At 30.1% G+C, this 22,803-nt stretch overlaps 1 protein-coding gene across 1 annotated transcript in view; it reads right to left on the bottom strand.

Annotated features, from left to right (window-relative positions):
* LOC142325258 (hexosaminidase D-like) overlaps positions 1–22,803 on the bottom strand; it is a 670,113-nt gene that overhangs the window by 527,361 nt on the left and 119,949 nt on the right. The window lies entirely within an intron of this gene.

Raw genomic sequence — 22,803 nt, 5'->3', positions numbered from 1 at the left:
GTCAGTAAATCAAAAATAAACAATGCACTAATGCTTAAATTGTTACTGATTACAAAAACTTTAATTAAAAAATCTGATGCGGATGTCACTTGACGTCCTTGTACGTCTATTAAATTACGTATACACATTTTTAAAAGAACATCAAATTTTATTTCACTAATAACTTCTGATTTTTTTTATTGTTATTATCTATTGTAATTTTTTTACAATTAGAGGTTAATAAATCAATATATTTAAATTTAAAAAAAAAAGTTAAAAAAGATAGGAGATGAAGTCTGATTCGAACCGATGTCCCTTCCCCTTGTAAGATCAAAATACTTCATTAATTAAAATTTTATTTGACTATACCACAGGAACCAAAGAATACACCACTTATGACATGTAGAAAATCTCTCAATGAGGGCTTATTACTGCAGTTAAGAAAAAGTCCAAAATCCAATTGTTTTTGGATTTTGGGCTTTATTGGGCATTTTTAGTCAATCGATTGCAAAAAAAAGGGAAGGTGCATGACTAGATGTTACAACAGTCCTAAATCCAAAATTTCAACATTCTAGGGCTAATCCTTTTTGAGTTACGCGAGATACATACGTATGTACGTATTCCTTGTATTTCGTACAAGGAAGTAATAATTGCATTTTATTTTTTATACCATTTAAAAAAGTAAATTTAGTGCATTTAAAGTAATAAGTTTTTTTTTAGTTTTAATTTTATTGAGCATTTTGATAAACGTTAGGGAAGAAATACTCGTAATAGTACAACGTGAAAAGACTACAAGCATAATTAGATAAGACACATTAGATTGCGGGAGGTTATTATTTTTTACAATTGAATTAATCCAATGTTTTCCAATTAATTTTCTTGAATTTTTGTGGAAAATACTTTTTATATAATTTACTTGTTATTATCCTACCTAAAAGTAGGATTCCTAAAAACTAAGCAATTAATATAGCAAACACGAAAAATATTTTTAGGTATATAAATGAATAAATAAATATGTAAATATTGTATAAATATAAATTAATTAATTTAGCCAGATAATGTAATTATCATTTTAAAAATCTTTAACTTAAGCTATACGGAGAACTTAATAACAAAATCACAAGGTTTTCATCTATCTTTCTCTCATTCTTTATCACTCACAGAAAGAGAGAAAGAGAGAGAGAGAGAGAGAGAGAGAGAGAGAGAAAGAGAGAGAGAGATCGAAAACATCTTTTATTCAAGTCAATTAAAAAGTTCCAATAATTATTATACGATAACAAATACTGTATATGAAGTAATATAAGAGAGCAAATATAAAAAATATTAAATAAACGTCATTAAAAGTGAAATAGCAGTTACGTAGGAGTTAAAAAGTATTATTTGATTACATTCGAAGACGATAAACGATAATGCAAGAAACTTATTGGGTTTTCTATCGTTACAATAGTTTAAAAAGATTTAGATGGTGAGAGGATTTAAAATATCTTGTATGTAAACTCATTAATATGAAATTAAAAACAAAAGAAAATGATTATTAGACTAGATAATAGTTACGAACGGGTCCCTTCAAACCTTCGTTAACGAGCATTAAAAAAAAATCTCTATTTTATTTATTTATTTTTTACAAGAGCTACATTTCACTATATTTTTTTATGACTCCACGTGTGGCAGCACTGAAGGGTAAACTGGCTGTAATAATGTATGTCCTTGAAATTCAATGTCACGAGCACCGGGTTCATTAGTCGAGAAGAACTAAACGGAGATTATCACTGACTGGTGTCATTAATTTAATTACGAAGTCGATTTAAATGATTAAAAAAAGTAATTAATTTACGTTTAATTAATAATAAAAATTCCTTGAAGTTTGGACAGAAAGATTTAATATATATTTAATTTCGTATTATAAGGTATAAACTGATTCTTGATGTACTTTAATAAACTAAGATCCAATTCATAAATACAGTATTTCGGTCAAATGGGGAAATAAATAACTGGATCGTTCTGACAATGTATAGTGAGCGATCAATGTCCAATTTAGTTTTCACAAAGACAAGGTTTACTATCTATCTGTCGGATGAAAACGACGGAAGATACATCGTCACAGTATTGTGTCAAAAGAAGATGATGTGCGTTATATCTAGAAAACAATGAACACCGCTCCTCTACAGCAGTCTGGAACCTCTAAGCAATAGTACGAAGAAAGGTTCGTCAATGCTTTGTCAGGTGTTCATTGTGTTACATATATTGTATTGTATCGCACGTAACGCCCTCATTCCAAATCGTTCTATCCGACCCGAACGACCCACCGCCCCACCTATAATACATGTGTACACGTATATACACAAACCTACATACATGTATATATTTATGTTCGTATAACAAAACAACGAACTCGACGCAAAGGCATCTTCTTTAACGGAACAGGAACTACTCTACATCTGATAATTAACCATTACGTCACAATGAATAACGGTTAAGTTGATAATAAATTAATGAATAGAAGCTAGTATGTAGATTTGTATACATACGTACAATATGTTCTCAAAAAAAAAAGTAACTTCATAGATAAAAAAAAAACAGGTAAAGTGTCAAAGAGAATCAAACAATCAAAAATTGTCAAATACAAACGAATCATTTCTCATAAACTTTCAATTACTGAAGATTCAACCCCTGAACAGAACAGCTTTGCACTCTTATACCGCAATAATAATTATAAATCTTTCTTCTAGTAATAATCTTATAACTATTTTTCAATAAATAAAAAGAATTAACAGTTTTACAGTTGACTGAACTCTTAGAAACGTTTATAGTTTATAAACAACAGATGAAAGGTAGTTATTCAACATTAAAGATATAGTTTTGTTTTAAGAAAATAAATTTAAATAGTTAAAAAAAAACAAACGATATTTCTAAAGAGAATAATTAGTCGTCGTCACCTTCTTGTATTATGAAAAGTATGTCTGCTTAAATTAAATTTAAAATTTACACCTCCATAATTAAGGGAAAAATAAGTTTTATAAAATTAAGGTCGTAACGGTTTTTCTTTTGTTTTTGGATGGGTAATGGTAGTACCCAATATTATTTTTAATATTTAGATGTACTATATGAACGATCAAAATATTTTGTGATAAAAATTAAATATATATTTTGTGATTAAAGATATGTTGTGCGTTTATGAAGGGACTTTGCTTAATGCTTAATTGGATTTAAACTAGGGTACATATGTGTTACCGGTGTATTTTAACAAATTAGTTTTCAATTAACAGCAATTCTTCAAGAATAATTACTTTGAAACTGTAAGAGACCGACTTATACGAGGTTTTTCTCTTAAAATATGTTTTGATCTAACATAATCTTAGAGTAAAAGAACAGTAGACGAAAATTTATACTTGTACACTGTAATAGATGATTAATATATGGCCAGTCTATCAAAGTTTTGTTCTACTATGAATTTGAAAGTATCTATGTTTTACTTTATTTACGACAAAGCTATAGATTAAACAAACCAGAAAGACTATTACTTTAAAAAATAAAAATTAGCGTGAAAGACAATCATTTTTAAAATAATTAAAAAATAATCAATTCAAAAGAGTGTATAACTTTTATTTTATTTTTATTAATGACTGTTTTTTAAATCTATGAGAAGAAAGAATAAAATTAATGAAACTTCTCCCTAATCTGTTTTTAAAATTCTCTAAAATAAATATACATTTTGTTACAGATACGAGTAACTTTTTTAATAGAGACGTCAGTTTTAATTTAAATTTATAACGGAATATATAGCATTAAGTTTTTTGTTCCTAAAACTGTTTTTTAATGTATTAAATAACAATATTAATAAATAACCTTCAAAAAGGGGAATGAACTACATAATCTAGGTGTAAAAAATCCCATGCATGCATTCATGCAATATGTATATTCATACATAAATAAATATACAAACACACGCGAGTATGCGCTCTGTTTTATTAATTTATAGTAATCACTGAACAAACTTTGTATCGACTTAATATCAACGTTTAGTTAATAAAATAACAACAAATTAAATAATCTTAATTGCTGAACTGAAAATACCGAGACTGAATACGCCACAAACAGGTTATGAATTCAAAGAAGAAAGTAATAAACAAAGTCGAATGTAAATACATAACACAGGTACCATGAAATTTAAAAATAATAAGAAAAATTCTCCTAGCAAAGTAGTTTCAAACGAAAAATATATTAGTTTTCTAAAGCAATATGTTCACTGAATAAAGTCTAATGATAAATTAGTTTAAAATAATAATAATAATAAAATTGAGATCAAAAATACATAAAAGATAAAATAAAAAATAATTATCTAGAGGTGGGAGACGCTCACTGCAGTAGGAAAACTTCAGTAATATCCAAACCACCCCTACCAGCCGTAGTAGTAATCCTATTATTTCTTTCTAGGAATACATTTTTTGATCACGTTAAAAAAATTACGCAATAATTATTTTTTTTACAATCTCCTGTTTTTAAATCGGAAAAACACGAAAAGGAATAAAAGAATAAGAAGAAAAAGAAAACGGAATAAATTAGAACAAGAAAAAGAATAAAGAAACAAAAATGGTGGATCAAAATTGCGAAGAAGCAATTGGAATAAGATAACCATGAATGAGAGAGGTGGAAGGTAAAACAAAAGCGAACCTAGAAATTTTTAAAAAACACAGGAACTAGACACCCAAAATGAGAAAGGAAAGAAGAAGCTTTCTCAGCAGATAAACGGAAGAGTTAGAAGAAAACTTTAAAAAAAATAACATTCGGGATTATTAAAAAATTTTCAAATCAAAACTCGCCAAAAACACACTCCAAACCCAACATTTCAAGGATGGGAAGGGAAAACTGGCAGTGAAGGACCAGAAGAAATGTGAAATCTTGGTCAAATACTTTAAAAAACTGTGGCAAACCCGAAGACAAACTTACCTTCCAAGATGCCTCAATAACTCTAACTGAGAACAAGAACTCTAACAAGCAAGAAATAAAAGAAATCATCAAATTACTCAAAAACAACAAAGCTGGTGGTTATGATGGAATCACTGCAGAAGTGTGGAAATATTGGATAAGGCTTTCATAACACAAATAGAGTACATTTTTCAAAAGATTTAGCAGTTGGAGAAAATTCCCAATGAATGAAAAGTAGCGCTAATCCATCCACTCTACACCAAGGATGACAAAACGGACATTAACAATTATACAGGCATCTTACTGCTACAAGTTATGTACAAAAGTTTCTCAAAAACCATGCTAAGCGGACCTGAACACCAGATCGAAGAGAAATTAGGAGAATACCAAGGAGGATTCAGGAAGGGAAGATCATGCCCAAAGCAAATCCTTTGCTAAAACTCATCTTTAAATACATTAAAATCCAAAACAGAACAGTATTTATTGCATTTGTGAACTTCAAAAAAACACACGATTCCGTAGACAGAGAAATATTGCCGCAAATGATGAAAGAATACAGAGTGAATAACCAAATTCACAGAGCTTTGTCTCATAAACACAATATCAAAAGTTAAAAACAATTAAGACGATTAGACGGACTATCTCCGCTCCTTTTCAGTTCAATACTGGACAAAATTCTAAAAACCTTCTAGAAAAAGAACGGAGAACAAAAAACAGTGGGGTGCTAGTTTGTGCTAGTAAAGCCAGGTCACCCTTTGTGGGTGAAGAAAGGGCCTACAGATATCCTTTGAAAAATCAGAAATAATGCTCACATAAAAACTATCTCAAAAAGAAAATTAGCTCAGAATACGGAAATCTTAAAGTAGTATCTAGTTTCAAATATCAAGGAAAAAAATACAACAATACGAAAAAACAAATTGGATAAATTACGTTTTCAGACCAAAGATATCTACAATATAAAGAACCGCCTAAAAAGGGTCAAACTTAGATATTACGCCATAGTAGTCAGACCAATAGTACTAGCACGGAAGTGAAACGTTACACTTCACCGATCTGGAACCATTAAAATAAATAGTGAAAGTACTGAAAACAACCCTAGGCCCAAAGAAAACAACAGAAGGATATAAAATTAAATCCAACCGAGAACTCTATGAAAAAACAGAGGACATCAAAAAAGCGATAAGAAGAAGGAGAAAAAGAAGCCAGAAGAAATATTTGCATAGTCTATAGAGAGCCTAACCGCAAAAAAATAAAGATATCAAAATAGAATGACATAAGACAAGAAAAATATTTTGCGCAGAAAAGAAATTTACTATTTTTAAACATATATTTAAAAATTAAATAGAACTTAAAAATATTTTTATAGTGTTCAGCTTTAAGGCAGCGAGACGTAGAGATTATGAAAGCCAAAAACCAAATATTAATTAAATTTAAAAAATGTGATATTACAGGAGAACGTTAAAAAATTAGGCGGGTTGATAAAAATACTTTAATAAATATAACATGTTTAATATATATATATATATATATATATTAAACATTATTTTGGGATTAAACAAAAAAAAAATTCTGGTAGATCATAACTCCAATAGAATATACTAAAGAAGTTTCTGGTAAGACACAGTTGATGAGCCACATATAAAGTCCCCAGTTCAGAGAAGTTGATTCTAGAAGACAGTAGAAGGTAAAAGCAGTATAGGAAGTCAAAAATAACCTGAAAAGAACGGTACTGAGAAGGAAAGAATGAAGTCCAAAACCGATCAAATGACTAAAAGCCAAAGACAAAATTAATTAATTTTTAAAAATAAATTGAAGCTGGTAGATCGAAATAAGCAATAATTGAAAAAATATATAAAGTCAATACTTTAAGCATGAAAATGCTTCAATGTTGTAATAACTTTTGAAACTGATATTTTTTGATTAGGCAAGAAAATGAAAGAGTAAACTTTTCGTATCTAACCCTCTTCGAAATACAGCACTTTATTCCCTTCTAGTTTTATTAAAATTTGATAAACTCTGTATTTCTTAATCTTTGAAGATTTAATAGAATGAGTGTATGTTTAACGGTTTTCGTGATATAAATTTTAATCAAGGCCAACACACTTACGAACGTATTACACATAAAAATTTATAACCTAAATTTTAGCAATTTTTAGCACAAGAAAACCACAAAATGGTTGTGAAATTAAAAAAAAAAACTCTGGATAATAATAACTCTCATATACATTAAAAGCAGGAAAATAATAAATATAACACCGTAAAATCTTATGGTAATAAAAAAAGACTTCTTAAAAACCAGGTAGAAAAAATACATGGGAAATAAAAGTAAAAAAAAGTAATGATATATAACTTGCATATATCTATTTTATAATGCATACCATTATAATGGAAGGTAATGTATCTAAATTTATTTAAAATTACTTAATGTGTTTTATCACGAGATATCGTAGCCGCATCGCAACGCGGTTATATAAAATAAGATAAAATAAAACAAAGTAAGTATAAAAATAAACCGACGATAACTTAGTTTAAGAAAACAATTTTCAAGCAATTTACAAAGGCTATTATCGTTCCTTATTTAACGTCGGTGTTAAATAAGAATAACAATTGCTTTGAACTACGACGAGAAAGAGAGTGGGAAATATAAGAGCCCGTAAAGTCATTTAACCGAGCGTCAACCAAAAATTATTATTTTTATAATAATCAGAATTCTAATGATAACATGAAAACCGATTATCAACTAAAATACTACTGTTTCTTCTGTTTAAGGATATTTAAAATTTAAATAACCTGCTATTTTAAATATTAATTACTATTTCTCAATTAAAAAAAGTAATAAAACTCCATTTTTATTTACTAAAATATTTATTTTAATAATTATAACATCTAATATTTGGAGGGACAGGTAGAAGGAAAAAATTGTGCAGGCAGGCAATGTTTGGAATATGTAAAACGAATTGTTAGGGATGTAGGATGTAGGGATATACTGAAATGAAACGACTAGAACTAGATAGAGAATCTTGGAGAGCTGCATCAAACCAGTCAAATGAATGAAGACAAAAAAAAAATTTATTTTAAAAACTTCACTTGGTTTTTCGTCTAATTTTAAATCAATTTAACCCTAATAAAATCAACGGTAATAGCTCTAATTTTATTAATTCAACAAAGGTTTGATGGATTTTGATAATGCGGTTTATATATTCTGTAATATCCATAATTCTTTTAACATTACGAATATTTTATACACCATTTTAATATAAGAAGTTAAATAAACAGATAAAATTTTCATCGTCCAGGTAAAACATAAAAGCTGGACGAAATATATAAACTGTTCTATCAACTTACAATAGGACGATTTAATTTCTATACGCATCTTGCATGTAAAATTTTGTATATGAGAACACCCGTTTATTTTTACAAAAAAATAATATTTTATATCCGCAAGAAACACAATGAAACATGACTTGACTCATATTTCTAATAGAGTGAGTCGTTGATAAATTTTATCAGATAAATAAATCACTTCCACAGTAACTATATAATAAAAACTTTATGATGAATAAAAAAAAGGATACAAAATTGAAAACGCGCAAAAAGAAAAGAAATAGAAAGTAAAATTTAACAAACATCAGAAGGAATTAAGAACTCAAAAATAACTGAATTTTTGATTGAATGATGAGAGAATATTTCAAAATACGGTCATCTAACTAATATTTCCTGGAACTACATCGACCTTATGTTACCAGAAATCTTCAATAACACTTGTCATCCTTATTTAATACAGTGAGCGTAAAGTAATAAAAACATGCATCATAAAATGGAAACTTAAATTTTAAACGAAAAAATGTAAAACCTAAAATTTTAAGTATACATGTTACAATCTTTTGGAGAATTTAGGTCATTATAAATGAAACGGAAACCGAGGAATCTGTCGTGAATCAAAATTTCTTGCAATTTGGTCACAAATTACTTTATTAAAAACAAAAATGTTTTTAAATGTTCGTAAAACAAAAATTAGATAGTCAGGAAATTGAGTTCATTAAAAGCGATGCAGAACTACATTGCTCTATAAAGATAAGGATTTAATATACCTAAGAGTTTTAAAATATAATATTTGTTATACATTTTCATAAAAATGAAAAAAAATTTAAGTTTATTCAAGCGAAAGTTTTTTATCGAACATTAAACGATATTTTTGTAGATTTCATAAGAAAGCTACCTATTGTAGTAGGTACCATAATTCGATTTCCGGAAAATTTCGACATATCTTCGCGTTTCATATCTCCAACACCCCAAAACCACCGTCAGTTCAAAAATTTATAATATATATATATATATTTCACTTTCTTATGGACACAATAAATGCCGTAATTTTGCGCCAATCACTTTCAAATTGATACATAAAATATAACGATCCAAAATCTCGGTCGAGTTCGTTAATGGAAAAATCGAACCATGGGTGTGGAAATGGGGGAGAGTTTCTAAAAAAAAAAAAAAACAAATATCGCTATTACTTTCATATTAAGTAAAATATCGAATTCGTTTAAAGTTCCTACTATTCTTTCAATAAAGGCCTAAAACTTATTTTGATATCACAAACCATTGGCCAGGGTGTGGAAATAATGGGTTTAAACTGTTTGAACACATCAAATTGGAATAAGTTCTTAAAAATTAAATTTTACGAAATATTGTTCCAGTTTTTAGATGCATTTTATCAACTTCTTATTTAAAGGCAATCAGAAGAACTCCGAATGATTTTACAAACAACAATACTGTGGCGCCGATTTTTTCAAGTAAATTGTAAATGACAATTTTATTAAATATTCGAGTATTGCACATAGATCACATCCATCATTTTTATTTGACGAAATTATTTTTTTTAAATGTATAATTTCTTAGACTGCTACTACATGTAAGATATAAATTGTTTAAACAAAGGTGAATTTTTGATAATTAAGTCCTAAAAAAAAATAATTTATCCTACAAATTAGATTTAAGTCTTCTAAAACAGGCTGTCATTCTGAAACGACTTCTGATTAAGGTTACCTCACAACATGCTTCTTGTAATAACTTTTTATTTAGGTTTTGGTGTAATTCCACCGGGTTGGTGTAGTAGTAAAGGAACTTTTATACGGAAGACTAGATTCTTGATACCGGTGTTCTTTGGTGGTTGGGTTTCAATTAACTAAAACATCTCAGGAATAGTCGATCTGAGACTGTAAAAGATTACACTTCATTTACATTCATACACATCATCCTCTAAAGTAATACCTTACGGTGGTTCCGGAGGCTAAACAGAAAAAGAGAGATTTTGGTAGTCCATAAGTTTTAATCACTTTGATTTGATGTACTGTCACAGCATTCGTGTTCGATTTTTCCGTATCTGATTATTTAAACTGGAAAATTGAAGATACACTTGAGTGGCTTCAGGATGTGGTCAAACCACTCCAATATTAGGTAAAGTATTCTGTTCTACTATGATTTTATTTTACATGCAAAGATTCAAAACTGCAGGATATATATATATTCACATACATTATATGATATTATGTAAGCAAAAGCTTCTTGTAAAAATAAAATATCCAGATAGGTTTTGTTTTCTAGTTCTGCTAGCGAAATATTTCGCCCTGATTTCCTCTTCAAGTATAAAATGAAGGCACACTGATATTCTGAGGGACCGAATTAAGAGACATATTTAATGGTTTTGTATTTTTTCACGGTGAAAATTGAATAATACTGATTTCAGAACTTTATCTCAAGGACTTTTAAATAAAATTGTTTTTCAGATACATAAATGCATAAAACATCAAGTTTATTCCTTATTTGGGTCAAATAATTTCAATATGGATTCATTTTAATCCTGGAGTAAAAATCAGGGTGAAATATTTCGTTAATTGTAACCCGAAAACAAAACATTTCCAGACATATTTAAATGAAAATTTTGCTTACATTAATCTCCCAAATCAGTACCCAGAGTACTAACGTGTAATTTGAATCGATCAAAATAGGTTTATGCAATTAATAATTTTTTTTTGTCTTCAGTCATTTGACTGGTTTGATGCAGCTCTCCAAGATCCCCTATCTAGTGCTAGTCGTTTCATTTCGGTATACCCCCTACATCTTACATCCCTAACAATTTGTTTTACATATTCCAAACGTGGCCTGCCTACACAATTGTTTCCTTCTACCTATCCTTCCAATATTAAAGCGACTATTCCAGGGTGCCTTAGTATGTGGCCTTTGTCTGTCTCTTCTTTTAACTATATTTTTCCAAATGCCTCTTTCTTCATCTATTTGCCGCAACACTTCTTCATTTGTCACTTTATCCACCCATCTGATTTTTAACATTCTCCTACAGCACCATATTTCAAAAGCTTCTAATCTTTTCTTCTCAGATACTCCGATTGTCCAAGTTTCACTTCCATATAAAGCGACACTCCAAACATATAATTTAAAAAATCTTTTCCTAACCTTTAAATTAATTTTTGAAGTAAACAAATTATATTTCTGACTGAAGGCTCGTTTCGCTTATGCTATTCGGCATTTTATATCGCTCCTGCTTCGTCCATCTTTAAATTCTACTTCCCAAATAACAAAATTCTTCTACCTCCATAACCTTTTTTTCCTCCTATTTTCACATTCAGTGGTCAATCTTTGTTATTTCTACTACATTTCATTACTTTTATTTTTTGTTTATATTCATGCGATAGTTCTTGCGTAGGACTTCATCTATGCCATTCATTGTTTCTTCTAAATCCTTTTTACTCTCAGCTAGAACTACTATATCATCAGCAAATCGTAGCATCTTTATCTTTTCACCTTGTACTGATACTCCGAATCTGAACTGTTCTTTAACATCATTAACTGCTAGTTCCATGTAAAGATTAAAAAGCGGGGATACGGAACATCCTTGTCGGACTCCCTTTCTTATTACGGCTTCTTTCAATTATTACTGTTGCTGTTTGGTTCCTGTAAATGTTAGCAATTGTTCTTCTATCTCTGTATTTGAACCCTAATTTTTTTTAAATGCTGAACATTTTAATCCAGTCTACGTTACCGAATGCCTTTTCTAGCTCTATAAATGCCAAGTATGTTGGTTTGTTTTTCTTTAATCTTCCTTCTACTATTAATCTGAGGCCTAAAATTGCTTCCCTTGTCCCTATGCTTTTCCTAAAACCAAATTGGTCTTCTCCTAACACTTCTTCCACTCTTCTCTCAATTCTTCTGTATAGAATTCTAGTTAAAGATTTTTGATGCATGACTAGGTAATCTAATTGTTCCATACTCTTCACATTTATCTGCCCCTGCTTTCTTTGGTATCATGACTACAACACTTTTTTGAAGTCTGATGGAACTTCCTCTTTTTCATAAATATTACACACCAGTTTGTATAATATATCAATCGCTTCCTCACCTGGACAGCGCAGTAATTCTACAGGTATTCCGTCTATTTCAGGAGCCTTTATGCCATTCAAATCTTTTAATGCTCTCTTAAATTCAGATCTCAGTATTGTTTCTCCCATTTCATCCTCTTCAACTTCCTCTTCTTCCTCTATAACATCATTTTCTAATTCATTTCCTCCGTATAACGCTTCAATATATTTCACCCACCTATCGACTTTACCTTTCGTATTATACATCACATTAGATTTTAATTTTATTAAAATGTGTTTATTTTAAACACATTATTAGATTTTAATTTATGTACCCCAAAATTTTCCTTAACTTTCCTGTATGCTCCGTCTATTTTACCAATGTTCATTTCTCTTTCCACTTCTGAACACTTCTCTTTAATCCACTCTTCTTTCGCTAGTTTGCACTTCCTGTTTATAGTATTTCTTAATTGTCGGTAGTTCCTTTTACTTTCTTTATCACTAGCATTCTTATATTTTCTACGTTCATCCATCAGCTGCAATATATCGTCTGAAACCCAAGGTTTTCTACCAGTTCTCTTTGTTCCACCTAAATTCGTTTCTGCTGATTTAAGAATTTCCTTTTTAACATTCTCCCATTCTTCTTCTACATTTTCTACCTTATCTTTTTTACTCAGACTTCTTGCAATGTCCTCCTCAAAAATCTTCTTTACCTCCTCTTCCTCAAGCTTCTCTAAATTCCACCGATTCATCTGACACCTTCTCTTCAGGTTTTTAAACCCCAATCTACATTTCATTATCTCCAAATTATGGTCGCTATCAATGTCTGTTCCAGGGTAAGTTTTGCAATCAACGAGTTGATTTCTAAATTATAGTTCGTGCAAAACTCTATAAGTCGGTCCACCCTTTCATTCCTTTTGCCCAACCCGTATTCACCCACTAGATTTCCTTCCTTGCCTTTTCCAATGCTTGCATTCCAATCTCCAACTATTATTAAATTTTCATCTCCTTTTACGTGTTTAATTGCTTCATAAATCTCTTCGTACACACAATCTACCTCATCATCATCATGGGCGCTTGTAGGCATATAGACGTTAACAATCGTTGTCGGTTTATGTTTTGATTTTATCCTTATTACAATGATTCTATCGCTATGCATTTTAAAATACTCTACTCTCTTTCCTATCTTCTTGTTCACTCACTACGAATCCTACTCCTGCCTGCCCATTATTTGAAGCTGATTATTCTAAAATCACCTGACCAAAAGTCGCCTTCCTCTTCCCACCGAACCTCACTAATTCCTACTACATCTACATTTATCCTATCCTTTTCCCTTTTTAAATTTTCTAACCTACCAACCTTTTTTAAACTTCTAACATTCCACGCTCCGACTTGTATAATGTTCTGTTTTAATTTTTAACTCTTCAATAACTCAATAACTTATTTACAATTAACTCTTCAGTAACTTATTTACAATTAATAATAACGGTCCTAATAATCGATGGATGGATGACCATTCATTTTTAACACGTGTTGTTGATAAACTACAGGTTGCTAACCTAAAACCCACCTGGTTGGTTTAGTGGTGAACTCGTCATCGCAAATCAGCTGATTTCAAAGTCGAGAGTTCTACGGTTCAAATCCTAGTAAAGGCAGTTATTTTTATACGGATTTGCATACTACAATCATGTATACTGGTGTTCTTAGTGATTGGGTTTCAATTAACCACATATCTTAAGAATGGTTGACATGAGACTGTATAAGACTACACATCATTTACATTCATACATATCATATTTATTCATCTTTTAAATTAATATCTTACAGTGGTTCAGATGTCTTAAACAGAAAAAGAGATGTTTTAGTATAATACACAAGTCCATTTAGATTTAATTACTTTGATTTGATGTACTGTTACAGCATGCCTGAAATAAATTTAAAAAATCAAAAGTAGTTGATGGCATTACTCCATATTACGATTTTTCCATCTCCGAATGTCTGAACTGGAAAGTCGAAGATACTGTAAAATGGCTTATGAATGTCGTTAAACTGCCACAGTATTCGGTAATGTATTCTGTTCTACTATGATTCTATTTTACATCCAAAGATTCAAAACTTCAGGATATATATATATATATATATATATATATATATATATATATATATATATATATATATTCGCGGCTCAATCATGATTGAGAATGCTTATATAATTTCAGTTTATTGGTTTAAAATGTTTATAATTACAACTAGACAAATCTATAATAATAATTTAAAAAACATTATAATAATAACAATAATGATAATAATAATAATAAATATATAGTAATTACAACCGCAATAATAATCAGGGTAATAGTAACAATAAACAGTAGTAAACGATAAATAGAAATTACACACAAGCCAGAGTTCAAAATAAATAATCGTTCGGAATTTATTCGAGGTAGATAGAGTACTAGAATTCAGACCCTTTGACGAAAGAAACTGCTAGTCTTAACACTTTTTAACCACTAGTCTTGTATTAACAAAAAATCGTATAAAGTTCACTTGCATATACCTTTGCTGTCCACAAATAAAACTACCCTAACAGTTTATTAATGAAATTTAGTACATAATTTCTTTCACATACAGTTTTACTGTAACTCAACGATAGCATATCTCTTTGCTGGAATTCCCCGTGGCGACACCTTAATCGTATCGAATTTAATTCACACTGGAAATTCGCTCTTTCATCTGTCCTCCCCGTAGAATGCTCTCTCGCAGACTGACGTATCGGAGTGGATCATGTTCATTTTGATTACGTGTACTTTGTTTCACAAACTCAGAAAATGAGTGATTGTCAGTTTACAGTTGTAAATACGTCGTATTAGAAATAGCGATGCCGTGGAAGTCATCGGTGCGAGACGGTCACCGTGAGAAAATCAAAGTCATCGGATTTGGGCACGTGTAGTTAACGAGTGTGTTCATAACGTCATCATCTGGTGATGTTCCACCATATCCTTAGGATAAAGACTTCTATTTAATGGTATCTGAAATTATCGTTGATTGTGTGGACTTCATCTCATAGTGTTGGAGATTCAGATCGATATAAAATATGTGTCATTTTGAAATTATGTGGTTGAAAAGAACAGCTTTTTCAAATCCTTCAAGCCCAGATTTTTATTTGAATTTTAATGTATTGTGTTTGTTATTTTAGACGACAAAGGTCTTTTGATAACCACAGTTAGTCGATTCATGTATATAAATTATCGCTTAGTTATTTTAAATATTTTTATATTTATTTCATCATGACTTTAAATAATTTATTTTTCTGGATAATTACTGTTTACATCCTATTTTATAAATATTCCTATTTTATAAATCCTATTTAATAATATCCTATTTATAATATCCTATTTAATAATATCCTATTTTATAATATCCTATTTATTCCTATTTTACAAATTCATAGTTTATACTCCCTTTAAAGCCTTTTATTGTAATTAATGTTTCTCTAAACACCAATACGTTTAAAAATTGTTATGTTACTAATATCATTAATTAAAATTTATTTAAAAATTTAGCGACTGTTTTTCCAATTTATTACCCATTGTTATTGAACTTTGTGAGTTTTTGTTTAAATTATTATAAATCCTCTAATTGTTCGTCAAAAAATTAGTTTATTTAAAACGTATTATATTTTTCTATACTGCTGTACAAATAAAATAAATATTGGTCGTATTTTAAGTGAAAGATTTTTCATTTGTAACATTAGTACAGTAAGATGATTTTTTTGTTATGCTTTTGGGCTGTTGATCAACTCTAATTCGATGTATTATACTTTCCTATTTTTATGATTTTTTTTTTCAATATTGAATGTATCAATTCTAAAACCGTTAGAAAACTTTCCAGGATTTGTTTCAGAAGTATGCTTATCGATATTTTTTATACTTTTTTTTTTTGTTACACAGGATTAAAAATTAATACAATTCTAATTTACATTTTTAATAAACATTTTTTTTCAATATTAGGAATGTAAGCAGTTATTTTACGCTATTAATTATATGCCATTAATTTTTTTCCAGGAAGCTTTTAGGATAAATTATGTAAATGGAAGAAAACTTATTTACATTCAACCTCGCCATTTACCATTAATGAGCATTCGTGATTTTGATCATATTAAGGTATTATAAGTGTAATTAACGTTCATATAAATGTACTAAAAAATTTAGATGACGTATGAATAAGTTATTAATATTCTAGGTACCATATTTTTAAAATTACAACAAAATAATCTGTTGTTTAACAGCTGATTTTCAAAGTAGAAGGTACTGGGTTCAAATCCTAGTAAACGTTAGTTGCTTTTACACGGATTTGAATGAGTGGATACCGATGCACTTTGGGAGTTGAAGTTCAATTAAACACATGTCTCAGAACGTCTGAGTGGTCGGTCTTAATCTGTACAAGACTACATCTCATTTACATTTCACATATATCATTCTCATCTCATGGGCCGTAAGTGTGTTTTTGTTCACTAGTTGAACAGATTGCAACGTACCATTAGGAAAAACTTATTAATCTACAATTACTTAGCATTTTCAATTTTCTCATCCAAATCTTATTTTATTAGATTAGAGCAATCAAAATTGTAATATTAAACTTACAGGCTTAAAGTTTAGCTGATACGTAATTAAATTGGAACAACTGAAAATGGATATCTTTTTTTTAGATAAGGATTAATCATTTGACTAACCAAAATAAAGTTGGTCAATCAATTACTATATACATATTTTTTACAGTAATTGCATATATATAAATATATATGCTTATGGAGATTTCTGAAATCTGCTTATGGAGATTTATGAAATCCGAGGTTTACAAGCAAAAAGTAGACACACGTGATTAACTGTTCTTTCGCATTCTCAATGCTGCTGCCTCATTAAGGAAAGCGAAGATATCATAAGGTTGGCGACAGAACCTAGTGGTGAACTCATCATCGCAAATCGGCTGCTTTCGAGGTAGAGAGTTGTAACGTTCAAATCCGAGTAAAGGCAGTTGTTACTTTTTATGGATCTGAATACTAGATAGTGGGTACCGGTGTTCTTTGGTAGTTGGGTTTCAATTAACCGCACATCTCAGGAATTGTCGACCTGTGACTAAACAAGATTACACTTCATTTACCATTCATACATGTCATTCTCATATCATCCTCTGAAGTAATACGGTGGTTCCAGAGGCCAAACAGAAAAAGAAAGGTTGGGACAGAAAATGTAAGGAAACGAGTCTAGGAAGTGTGTATCGATGTCAGTGATGATTTTTAAATATTTATTGTAAATTAATTCAATATAAACCTCATTGAGTATTAATAAATTAAAAGTATTTTAATTTTTCAAAGGTCCTGCTTTATTGTACCAAAAACAGCTATTTTTAATTCTTACAAATTTATTAATTTTCTGTCTTGATTTTAATAATGAACGTTAATTTTTTTTTGTTTTCATAAACTTTATTTAATCAATTTTCTCAGAATTAAATTCTTTGCAAGTTTTGATAATAAAATTTACGCATTTATTAGTCGTTTAACAAATTTATTGTTAAACGACAAAAAAAAGTCTTTTTCGTCACTGAATTTTTGTGTTTTACGTTGGATATCGTAAAAATTAGTGATAACAGTAGTTCTAGGACCTGTTTTATTTGATTATCAAAAATTTCAGTATGATCTCATTTCATCGAGGGAACTGAAATCCGGGTGAAATTTTTCGCTAGCCTCAACTCTACAACAAAGTGTTTTCATTTCTCTCGACCACAAGAGATAGTCACTTAATTTCTCTTTCTTCAACCTTCTGTCATTACAACCCTTCATATTTGTGATGAGACAGTTCCAACGAGAAGGTAGATCATTCTAACAGATGTAGGTCTAAGGCATTCAGAAATGAACCAAGTCATCTCATTAATTTCACACGTTAAATCACACATTCACTTGTTTGGTGTGGGATAAATTTCTGCATACTAGTTGCATATTCCACTGAGAGGCAGAGAGCGCTATGGCTGAGGTAACAAAATCAGTACAAAAAAGAAAACTATTTACAAGATTTTAGTGGAAATTAACATCATATTACTTACTCATATACATGTTAAATGAAAAGTTTTTTATTTAAATAGTATATTTTTAAACACATCAGTAGAATAGTATTGATTTTACAAAAGAAAATATAATTTATTTTAAATAAATTTGTGGGGAGGTATTTTAAATGGATTAGTAATTTTAATTTAATGTGTATGGCAATAAAAATACAGTGAAAAATTTCCTCATAGACCAAAGTATTATATGCAAATTGCATAAAACTAGTTTTAATGTCTGTTTTGATGGAAGGAAATACAATCAATTTTTAGGAATAATTATATAAAAGAACAATATCTCTTTTATATAATTATGTTCGACTTCCCTTTTATGAAGTAGGATAAAATAGAAGTTTATTAACAAAAAAAAAAAAAAACAACATAACTTTAAACTGTCATAATTTTACAAAATTGTGCAAGAAAATGTTTAATGTTAAAAAGATGAGTGTTTGTAAAAATTAAAAAATAGTGAATTCTTGCTATTAGATATTAGTCTCATAAATATACTCAACAATCCATTTCCTCTACCATTATTAATAATAATGCAAATTTCTCAAATATCTGAATCCCGTTTCATCTGTAACCCCCACTGTGTGTCTTTGGGTCTTTTCTGAAGAGAATTTATGTGCTTTGAGAGTTTATTTTTTTATTGTCAAAAGCGTTCTTGATTGTAAGTCCAATTTCTTTGGGATCCTTCTTAATTTCTCAGACTACTTTCCACTAGTTTTCTTTTCAAAATTCCTGAGAACAGTTGTTTCAAAATTTGGCCCTCAGGCATTCTTAAGATGTGGAAAAAATGAGACATCTTTCTCTTCTTCATCATACTGATAATCGCGTCAGTTTCTTTGTATATGGTTTCATTAGTGGAAATTCACCAGACCCCATTCTTCTGGTAATTTTTATTTAAACAGGTTCTGATGATCCTACATTCTGTTTTACTTAGTTGGTCAATTTTAGCTTCATTTTTAATTTGAAAAATAGTTTCATAGGCATACAGTGCCTCTGGGAGAGGGGTTGGCAAACTTTTCAGCCAAAGAGCCAAATATAATAAATACAAAATTGAAATTAATTCAAAGAGCCATTTTTCTAAAATGTAAACTTTGCTTCTTTAAAGACATTTTTATGGAAATAATACGGGTAATACGTACATTCTCTAGCTTTTTTGCTAAAAAGTTTATATTTTCCCAACGGTACATTAACACATCGATGCCGGAGCGGTTTGTAAGATTTATATAGGGCTGGATTTTTAAATAAAATTTAAATAGGAAATTATCTGAAACTCGGGGATATAAACTAGAAAAGTATCCTATAAAATCGCTTTTACTTCATATGTACTCATAAAAATAAGTAGCATGGCTTATAATTCTATAATAAAGCTTATTAAACATATTGTAATATTGTTAATTGACATTATAATAAAAATTTATTTTACACTATTTTTACCTGGGGTCAAAAAATAATTCTTTATTTTTTATCAAAACTGCATACCACCGGTGGTACATTCCGGCGTTAATGTGTTAAATAAAACTGATACTATATAGATATTATATAAAGATAATATTTATTTAAAAAATTCCGAAAGGCGCTCTTTATAAAATTCGAATTCTCCTCTAATGTGAACGATGTCCTTGCATTCCCTTTGAAAGTATGGGTAAATCGGGTTTGTATGATGTTGTTTTAAGTTTAGACACGATTCTAAGTTCCCATCGATAAGTCTATTTCTTAATTTACCTTTGATAAAGTTCATGCTTGAAAACGATTGTTCGCATAAATATGTAGATCCAAACAAGGAATTAACCCCAAACGCCAGTTTCTTCAATTGATCATGTGAGTCGGAAATGCTTTTCCAGGTGTTAAAAATCAACATACTTCTCTCTCCAGATCTTTTAAGGAAGAAAGCTTGTGCTGTAAACTTAGTTCACATTTATTTTTCTCCAATAGCTCTAGATCTGCACACAGCCGTTGGAATTTAGAGCTCCATGTTTCTTTATTTTTAAGATCCAGTAACTGCATCTCAAACCGTCCAATATCAATATTAAAGGGGGAGAAGTTTATTACAGATACCGCTATATTCAGAGGTTTTATAACAAACGATAACGTCGCTTTGCTGTTTCTGAAATCCTTGAACCTATTGAGAAAGGCTTCTTTCATATTTAACAATATTGTTTTAAAATAACAGGTGTCACTTTACACCTTCTTTTAACCTTCTTTTCTCGACAATAATCTGATAGGTATGGAAATTGATATAAGGTTTCTCTTTCAAAATCTTCTGCGATAATTTATTTTTTAATAAAATTACTTCTTCTAACATCGAAAAGATCGTGTTTCCTTTTCCTTGTAATTTATGATTAAGCTGATTAAGATGGGCAGTAACATCCACCATGAAATATAATTTTTGCATCCATAGTTCATTAGTAAGCTCTGCGTAGTTTCAGAGCGTTACGCTCTGAAACTAACGAAATAAAGCGTAACTATTTATTTCGGTAAATAGAGAGGCAAAGAGTTTCAAACATTTCCGGTTTTAAAACCGGACCTTTTTGAGTAGCAGAAGATCCGCACATTCACTCTCTCTTAATTAAAAATTCTTTAAATTGGCGATGATGCAAGAGCTTTAGCTACGATAGTTGATAATATTAATCACCAATTCCATCACCTTGCAAAGATCTTCAGGAAACGTCGAAAATATAAAATTTCCTTAAAAATTAAAAAAAATTGATAAAATGATAAATAAAAAACTAATTATAATATTTATAAAATAGAATTTACAGAGTAAAATTGAAAAAAAAATTCTTCGTTGAAATTAAATACAGAAAATTAAAAAAAAACTCTTTCAGGTACATAAAACAATATACAAAAATTAAATTATGCAAATTACAATAGATATATGTAATAAATATAATTTTCCAAGATATGCAAAAATTAGAAATAAATAAAAATACAAGGGCGTTCCATAATGTTCTTCGGAGTTTTGAAAATTCATTAGCAAAAAACTATTTCACTCATAAGAATAAAACAAGTACTGTACGAAAGAGTACTTGAAATAGTTTTTTCCACATATACTAGGTAGTTAGTAAAAAATTTGCTCGCTAAGCGTCGATAGTAGAGAAAATGGCTCCCACGGGAAGCGAAAAGTCGTTTTGTGTTAGAATTTCACTTGTCAAAGTCAGTAATTTCTGTGCAACGTGCGTTTCGGTTGAAATTTCATAAGGAGCCACCAAGTGACGATTCGTGCATGGTATAAACAATTCAGTTAAACTGGTTGCTTGTGCAAGCGAAAATCAACTGGTCGTCCATCAACCTCAGAAGTCAATGTCGAACGTGTGCGTGCAGGTTTCATTCGCTGCCCGTCAAAATCGACTGCGGCTGCAGGCAGAAAATTAGGAATTCCGAAAACAATAGTGTGGAGAGTTCTCCGTAAACGTTTATTATGCAAACCGTACCATCTTCAATTAATCCAGCGTCTTTCTGATGGAGATAAAACACGTAGATTCGATTTTTGTTTACAGTTACAGGGAAAGATGTTGTTAGATGAAGGTTTTCTAAATAAAATAATTTTCGACGATGATGCTACTTCTCATATTAGCGGCAAAGTAAACCGCCATAACGTGCGCTTATGTGGAATATATTCGGAATTCTCCGAAAGTAAACTTTTTTGTGCGATCTCTCGTGAAGCAGTGTATAGGCCGTTCTTTTTTATGGAAACGACAGTAACCAGCATGATATACCTGGATATGTTACAATTATGGCTTATGCCTCAGCTACTCAACGACCTTATTTTCCAGCAAGATGGTTGTCCTGCCCATTTTCATAACGAGGTTCGACAGTACCTTAACACGATATTACCTTGGCTCTGGATATGACGTGCGTCTGAAGAAGACCAGCACATTATGCTGTGGCCACCAAGATCACCAGACCTCAAGCCATGTGATTTCTTTCTCTGGGGTTACGAGAAAGATAAGGTGATTATCCCACCAACGCCGGACGATATCGCTGAGCTAAAGGATCGCATAATCAATGCAATCAATTCTATCGTAAATGACATGTTAGAACGAGTTTGGCAAGAGCTAGACTTTCGTGTTGATATGTGCCGTGTCATCAGAGCAGCACATATTGAACATTTATAGATTTTAACAAAAACTGTTAGAGTCCCTGCATCACCGCGTACAACTTCCATTTAGGTAAGTGAAATACTTTTTTTGTAATGATTTTTTGTAACGCCTAAGAACATTATGAAACGCCCTGTATAATAATTAATAATAAATTTATTGGGAAAATAGATATAAAAATATGCATCAACGCAAATATAATTAATGAACAAGTCAAATTTGAATATGATACCTTTTTCTTTTTTCTGTTTAGCCTCCAGTAATTACCTTTCAGATAATACTTAAGAGGATAAATGAGGATGATATGTGTGAGTGTAAATGAA

Source organism: Lycorma delicatula, chromosome 5 (assembly GCF_047948215.1).
Source record: "Lycorma delicatula isolate Av1 chromosome 5, ASM4794821v1, whole genome shotgun sequence".
Classification (NCBI taxonomy): domain Eukaryota; kingdom Metazoa; phylum Arthropoda; class Insecta; order Hemiptera; family Fulgoridae; genus Lycorma; species Lycorma delicatula.
This window is presented reverse-complemented; position numbering and strand designations above follow the sequence as displayed.